We start from the raw sequence: 5,756 nt of genomic DNA, 5'->3' as shown, positions 1-5,756 counted from the left end.
GCGGCCCTCTTCCTGCTGGTCCTGCTGTGTGCCAGCGGCTCTTGTCTCCTTCCTAGTCAGTTCCCAGTGTGAAAACTGCAAATCAACTCCCAAGTTGCTGCCATCGGATCAGCACCTAGGGGAAAAAGCCAGAGTCTCTCCTAGCCATAAATATCCCTAGCTCCAAGACGCCTGACGTCAGAGCGGGGCGGGCGGCGGCGCGAGGCCGGCCGGGAGGGAGCAGCCTGCTTTCTCCGGAGTCCCTGAGCAGCCAAGGACTGAGCTGAGCAAGCGGAGCGCGGTGCCTGCGGGAAGCCGGGGCGACAGCAGCAGCCTCACCGTGCCATGCGGGCCTCAGGGTAGGTGCAGCACTGGAGACTTAGGCGCCCGGGCGACGCAGGACACTTTTCTGTCGCTTTACGTTTCGTCCGGAAAGGCAGCCCCTCCAGCAGCTGCCTGTTTTGTTCTGGAAAATGTTTGCAGAGACTCCGATCCTGGAGTGGGCTGTGTGTGCGCGCAGGGGGGTGGAGTGAGGAGTGTGTGTGTGTGTGCATCGGGCCACTCACTGTACACGGCTTTGGAAAACTTTGAAAAACTTTTTAGCGGCTTTGCAATCAGACTCCTGATGGCTTGAGCGAACCGACATAGATAGCACCCCGCTCCCAGATGCTGACAACTTCTTTGGTGGCTACTTTACCCATTTTGGTGTGTGCGTTCTGTTGTTAGGTGAACTGAAGTCTTTCCAAGCTACCAGCTCCCACTTGTAGGCAGGGCCTTAACAAGGAGGATGGGCAGCCTAGTGGAGTGGCTCTTTTTCTTCAGATAGCGGGACCTTGGGCAGCCAAGAAGCATCAGGGAGATCAGGAAGAGAGATTCCCCAGGCTGTGGCCCTTGGCACCTGTGGGACAGCCCAAACTCTTGCTGTGTTGGGGTCTAACCTTCGATGCACTGGGATTCTAACTTAACACAGAAAGGATCTAGTGTGGCCACAGGTAACAGGGTGGGAGAGAAGGAGGAGGAGGAGGAGAAGGGAGGGCAGGAGGAGGAGATGATGGTGCTGCTGGCTGCTGTAGTCCTGTGTCCAGCTCTGTGTCAGGAGCGGGGGTTGGTGGATGTTTCTGCCCCATGTGCCCAAAGTGGGTTAGCTTCAGGTTCTCTGGGAGGGACACGGGCTGCAGCGCCCAAAACAAAATGTATACTGGTAACATAAAGAGGCTTGTTTGAGCTGTGGGCAGAGGGAGAGGGCGGTGGGGGAGAGCAAGAGAGATTTTTATCAAAATTGAACACAGATTGCTGGAGTCTGGGCTTGGTTTAACTCTTCTCTCTCTACCTTGGCTGCTTCTCTGCAGTCCTGGGGAGTGTGTGGCCAGTTCCTGGGATGGTGGGAGGGCGGCATCCCAGGGTCGGGGAGGGAGTGTTTGTCTGGAAGTCCCTAGGGGCACAGAAGTCACTTTTCTGACTCTCAAGAGCTTTTCCAGTTCTGTGCTGTCCTTCTCTGTGTGGCATCTGTTTCTCAGGAGAGAATGGAGCAGTGCTGGGTTGTTGGCCACAGGGGTCCACCAACTAGAGAATACACAGTGTACAGTCCTGTGTGTGCGCCCGTAACAGGGATGACAAACAAGTGACCGAGAGAGAGAGAGAGAGAGAGAGCTTGGATTGGCAGCCATGCTGTCTTTGGAGTCTCTGGTTTTAGGTCTTGCAGCAGAGCCAACTAACAATGTTTGGGTGGGAGGGAGGGAGCCTGGACTCACCCTATGGTGGTGGTGGTGGGGAGAGAGAGAGAGAGAGAGAGAGAGAGAGAGAGAGAGAGAGAGAGAGAGAGGATGAACAGACCATGGGAAGGAAGGAAATCTGGAAATAAAAACAGAACCACAGGAAGTTGAGATTTGGGGAGGATTTTAAAAATTACACAAATTGACCCCCTGGGAAGTACCGGAAACGACTGAGCAGGCAGCAGTGCCATGAAGTGTGTGCATGGTGGTGATGTGAAACAGTGAAGAAGAGTGTGCCAATGGTGGCTGGGTCTCTGTGGACGCGCATGGGGCTCGTGCTTACGCAGACATGAGTGTGGTGTCAATTCTTGCCTTGGGCATGGAAGCATTTCTCCGATTTCTCCACACTGTGAACTTCATCCTACCTCCTTCTTTTTTTTTTCTTTTAAAACAACAATAACACACACACACACACACACACAAACCACACACAAGGGTGCTATTATTGTCTTAGTCTCCTCTGAGGAGTTGTGCCCAGCTCTAACCTGACTTAGTCCGGTTTTCCAAACTTCTCCCGATGCTGGAAGACTCGGGGATTACTTGTGCCCCCATCAGGACAGAAGAAGAAGAGACAGCCCTCTGGCTTAGGCTGGGGAAGGTGGAGGCTGGGAGAACAGGGCACCCAGCACAGCAAGCAGAGTCGGGATGCTTTGTGTCTGGAGAGCTGTGGGAGGCAGAGGGCTTCACTGGGAACTCACTTTCTCTCCATGGTCTTGCTTCCCATACCCTGACCTCCAGGTTCTTTTGAGTCAGTACAGGGAATGTTCCCCATCATTGGTCAGTCTTGGGTTCGGAGAAATCTGATTGTTCAATAGGAGGGAACGGAGAGGAGCCAAGTTTGGGGGGCCTTCGCTTTTGATTTTTCCTGTGGCCAAGAGAAATATTGAGCTCCCTCACTCCACTCACTTAACGTAGAAGGTGACATTAATGTGCTCTTAATATTCAAGAGCAGAGGGGAGCCCACAGGAGAGCTCTCACCCCAGTGTCCTGGCCCCAGTGTGGGACTCCTCAGAGAGCTCACAGCAAAGGGGAACTCTTAGCTTTGCTCAGCGCCTAAGGGTTTTCCAGACCCATTTGGGGAATCTCCACCTTGCCCTCTGGATGACAGACACTTCACCGACCTCAGACTGGAGAGGAATTTCCATACCACTGACACTAGGATGCCATCTCTGGCTTCCGCCATCGCTGCAATCCAGTCCATTCGTTGCTTAGCAAAGACACATCCGAGGCATCCCAGAAGACCTCCAGGGGCAAACACACCTGGCAGAAAGAGCATGGGGTGCCATTGGTTTGGTAGCCCATGACGATTTAGATGGTGACAGCCTGGGAGTGTTGAGGGTCCCAGCACTCAGCTATGGGTGCCAGAGGCAGCCTGCACTGTGGGAAGAGTGTCTCAAGCAGCCTGCTCTCAGCATGGACAGAGACTTGTGTGCAAATGAGTATCCTGGGGCATCCAGTCTTCCGGACTTTCACTTCCTCATCTGGAGAACAGATATAGGTACCATGATTAGTACAGAATTGACATTTATGATACAAGACTAAGAACTGAGCCAGGGATACTGTGGGCTCTTAATAAAGGGGATATTGTATTTTTTCAATATTCAATGTTTCAGTCTTCAGGAGCTTGAATGATTTGGGAAGAGGCAACTCACTGGAAGGTGATCTTATATTTCCCATGATGCCAGACCAATGGCTGGAGTGCCTGGTTCTCAGGTTATTCCTGCTTCCTGTAGGAAAGCTAGCTAGTGACAGTGGTCCATGCGTGTGCCCAAGACTGATATCCCGATGGCCGAGGCAATGTGGAAATCTCTCAGTGAGTGAGCTGTTTAGAGAGGAAGAAATTAGGTGGGTAGGCCTGTGTGTGTGGTATGTGTGGTTTGTGTGTGTATGTATATGGTGTGTATGTGTGGGGAATGGCTTGTGGTTTGTGTGTGTATACGTGATGTGGTGTGTGTGTATGTGTTGTGGTTTGTGTGTGTATGATGTGTGTGTGGCCTGGTTTGTGGTGTGTATGTACGTGGTATGGTATCTGTGTATGTATTTGTGGGGATGTGTGTGTGTGTACGTGTGTGTGTGTAGTATGAGGTGTATACATGCATGCTTCTGTATGTGTGGTGTGCTCGTGTGTGTGGTGTGGTTTGTGTGTGTGTGTGTGTGTGTGTGTGTGTGTNGTGTGTGTACTGTGTTGGGGTCTTCTGAGTGCTGTGTGTGTGTGTGTGTGTGTGTGTGTGTGTGTGTGTGTGTGTGTAAGGAAGGGGGAGGATAACAAGGTAGAGCAGGTCAGCCAATCTTGTTTGACAAACTTCGGGCCAAGGTTAGTTAGGCAGACCCCAGCCCCTCCCTGTGCAGAGCTACAGGATGGGAGCTTGAGCTCTATTGGTTACTGGGGGGGGGGGATGACACATTATCCAGGGGGCGACAATTCTGAAGGCTGAAGGGGCATCTGATGCTGAAGGGGCAGCTGCAGGGCCTCTGGGTTCATCCCAGAGCTTCTAAGTCATCCTTCAAGTTGACATTTAAGGCTTTGAAGATCACATTTGTTTTTGTTTTGCTGGAGCTTTCTCTTTAACCGTGGCCTGGGATGATCTTTAAGCTTTTTAAGAGGCTCAGTCAGTGGCCAACTTCTCTTGAGATGGGCCAGATTGGGGGGTCAGTGAATTCCTTCTTTTTGGCTGCATTGGTTGCTTCCAAATCTCTCCTCACATTTTTTGGTTTGTTTTCATTTCTTGATGAGGCCCTCAGATTGCGCAGCTGAGATGCCACAGAAGGAGGGGGCACCTTGCTTTGAACGTGGGTATCATTTTGCTCATGCTTCCCCAGGCTTATTAGACACTGGTCACTTAGAAGTGTTTTGAGTTACTTCCTAGGTTCTCTGAAAAGGAAGACAGTAAACACTAGCCAGATGGATGAATGAGCGAATGAATGAGTGAGTGAAACGGGCAACTGAAACAGCCAGATCCTACTTCTGCACCCCATTTTACAAGCAATGTTCTATCAGAGCACCCCTGTGCCCATCTGCTGATGATTCTCCCCACCACATCCTCCGTTCTGTCTGATGATATTGGATTGATATTTTGATGCTAATTGTCTTAGCAGTGTCTTTGCCATCATAGTCATAGCTCTGGACCAGGGGTTGTCCAGTGTTGAGACAGGAAGACCAAGAATGGAAGACAGGAAATAATTTGAAACATCTAACAATAAACAAGAGCTGGGATCAGAAATGGTACTTTATTTTTCTGTAATGCTAGCATCGTTATTCTTGATGGCAATGATCTACCCTGCACTACTACACCACACTTACCTGGTTTGTGTCTAAGAGCCAGGTGTGTCTAGAGTAATGTGGCTCAGTTGGTAAAACATTCACCTTGTAAGTGTGGGGACCTGAGTTCAAGCCCTCAGAGCCCATATTAAGAAACCAAACACACACACAAAAAAAAACCTGAGACATGGTGCTGGTTTTGCAAATTATGCAAACTATCTTTGTTGTTGTCCCAGAACTTGGGAGGTGGAGGCAGGTGGATCCCTGAGGCTCGCTGTCCAGCAAGCCCTGCAGAGTCAGTGATCTCCAGGTCAATGAGAGACTGTCTCAAAAACATAAAAAAAAAAAAAAAAACCCAAAGCACACAGCTACACCTGGAGGCAAGCACCTGAGGCAGGATGCACAAACTTGACCTCTGGCTTCCACATGAATATATATACACATGAGCACATGAAAACACACACACACACACACACACACACACACACACACACACACAAATGTGCTTACACATTTGTTCACATACACACACACACACACACACAAATTCTAGCAACACACACACACACACACACACACACACCACAATCCTTTTCTTCTAAGTCTACAACAGAGAGACGGGTTTAACTCTCATTTCTAAGTAAATATTCGTGTCTCCAACCTGGCATCTCTCCTTTTTTTTTTCCCAAACAAGAACAGGCCTTCCTTGGCAGTCTCCTTGCCCAGGTCCTGAGTGGATGCTGCAA

At 50.3% G+C, this 5,756-nt stretch overlaps 1 protein-coding gene across 4 annotated transcripts in view; it reads left to right on the top strand.

Moving 5' to 3' along the window:
• Positions 1-204: 204 nt before the first annotated feature.
• Positions 205-5,756, top strand: part of Daam2 (dishevelled associated activator of morphogenesis 2) — a 112,472-nt gene continuing 106,920 nt past the window's right edge. For 2 of the 4 annotated variants that reach the window (XM_029531238.1, XM_029531234.1), the window contains exon 1: positions 206-338. The gene's annotated coding sequence lies outside the window, so the exon portion shown is untranslated. Of the gene's footprint in view, positions 339-910; positions 972-5,756 lie in introns of those variants that run through there. The other 2 variants (XM_021217625.2, XM_029531236.1) reach the window with 2 other exon arrangements.

This window comes from Mus pahari, chromosome 18 (genome assembly GCF_900095145.1).
Source record: "Mus pahari chromosome 18, PAHARI_EIJ_v1.1, whole genome shotgun sequence".
Lineage (NCBI taxonomy): Eukaryota > Metazoa > Chordata > Mammalia > Rodentia > Muridae > Mus > Mus pahari.
This window is presented reverse-complemented; position numbering and strand designations above follow the sequence as displayed.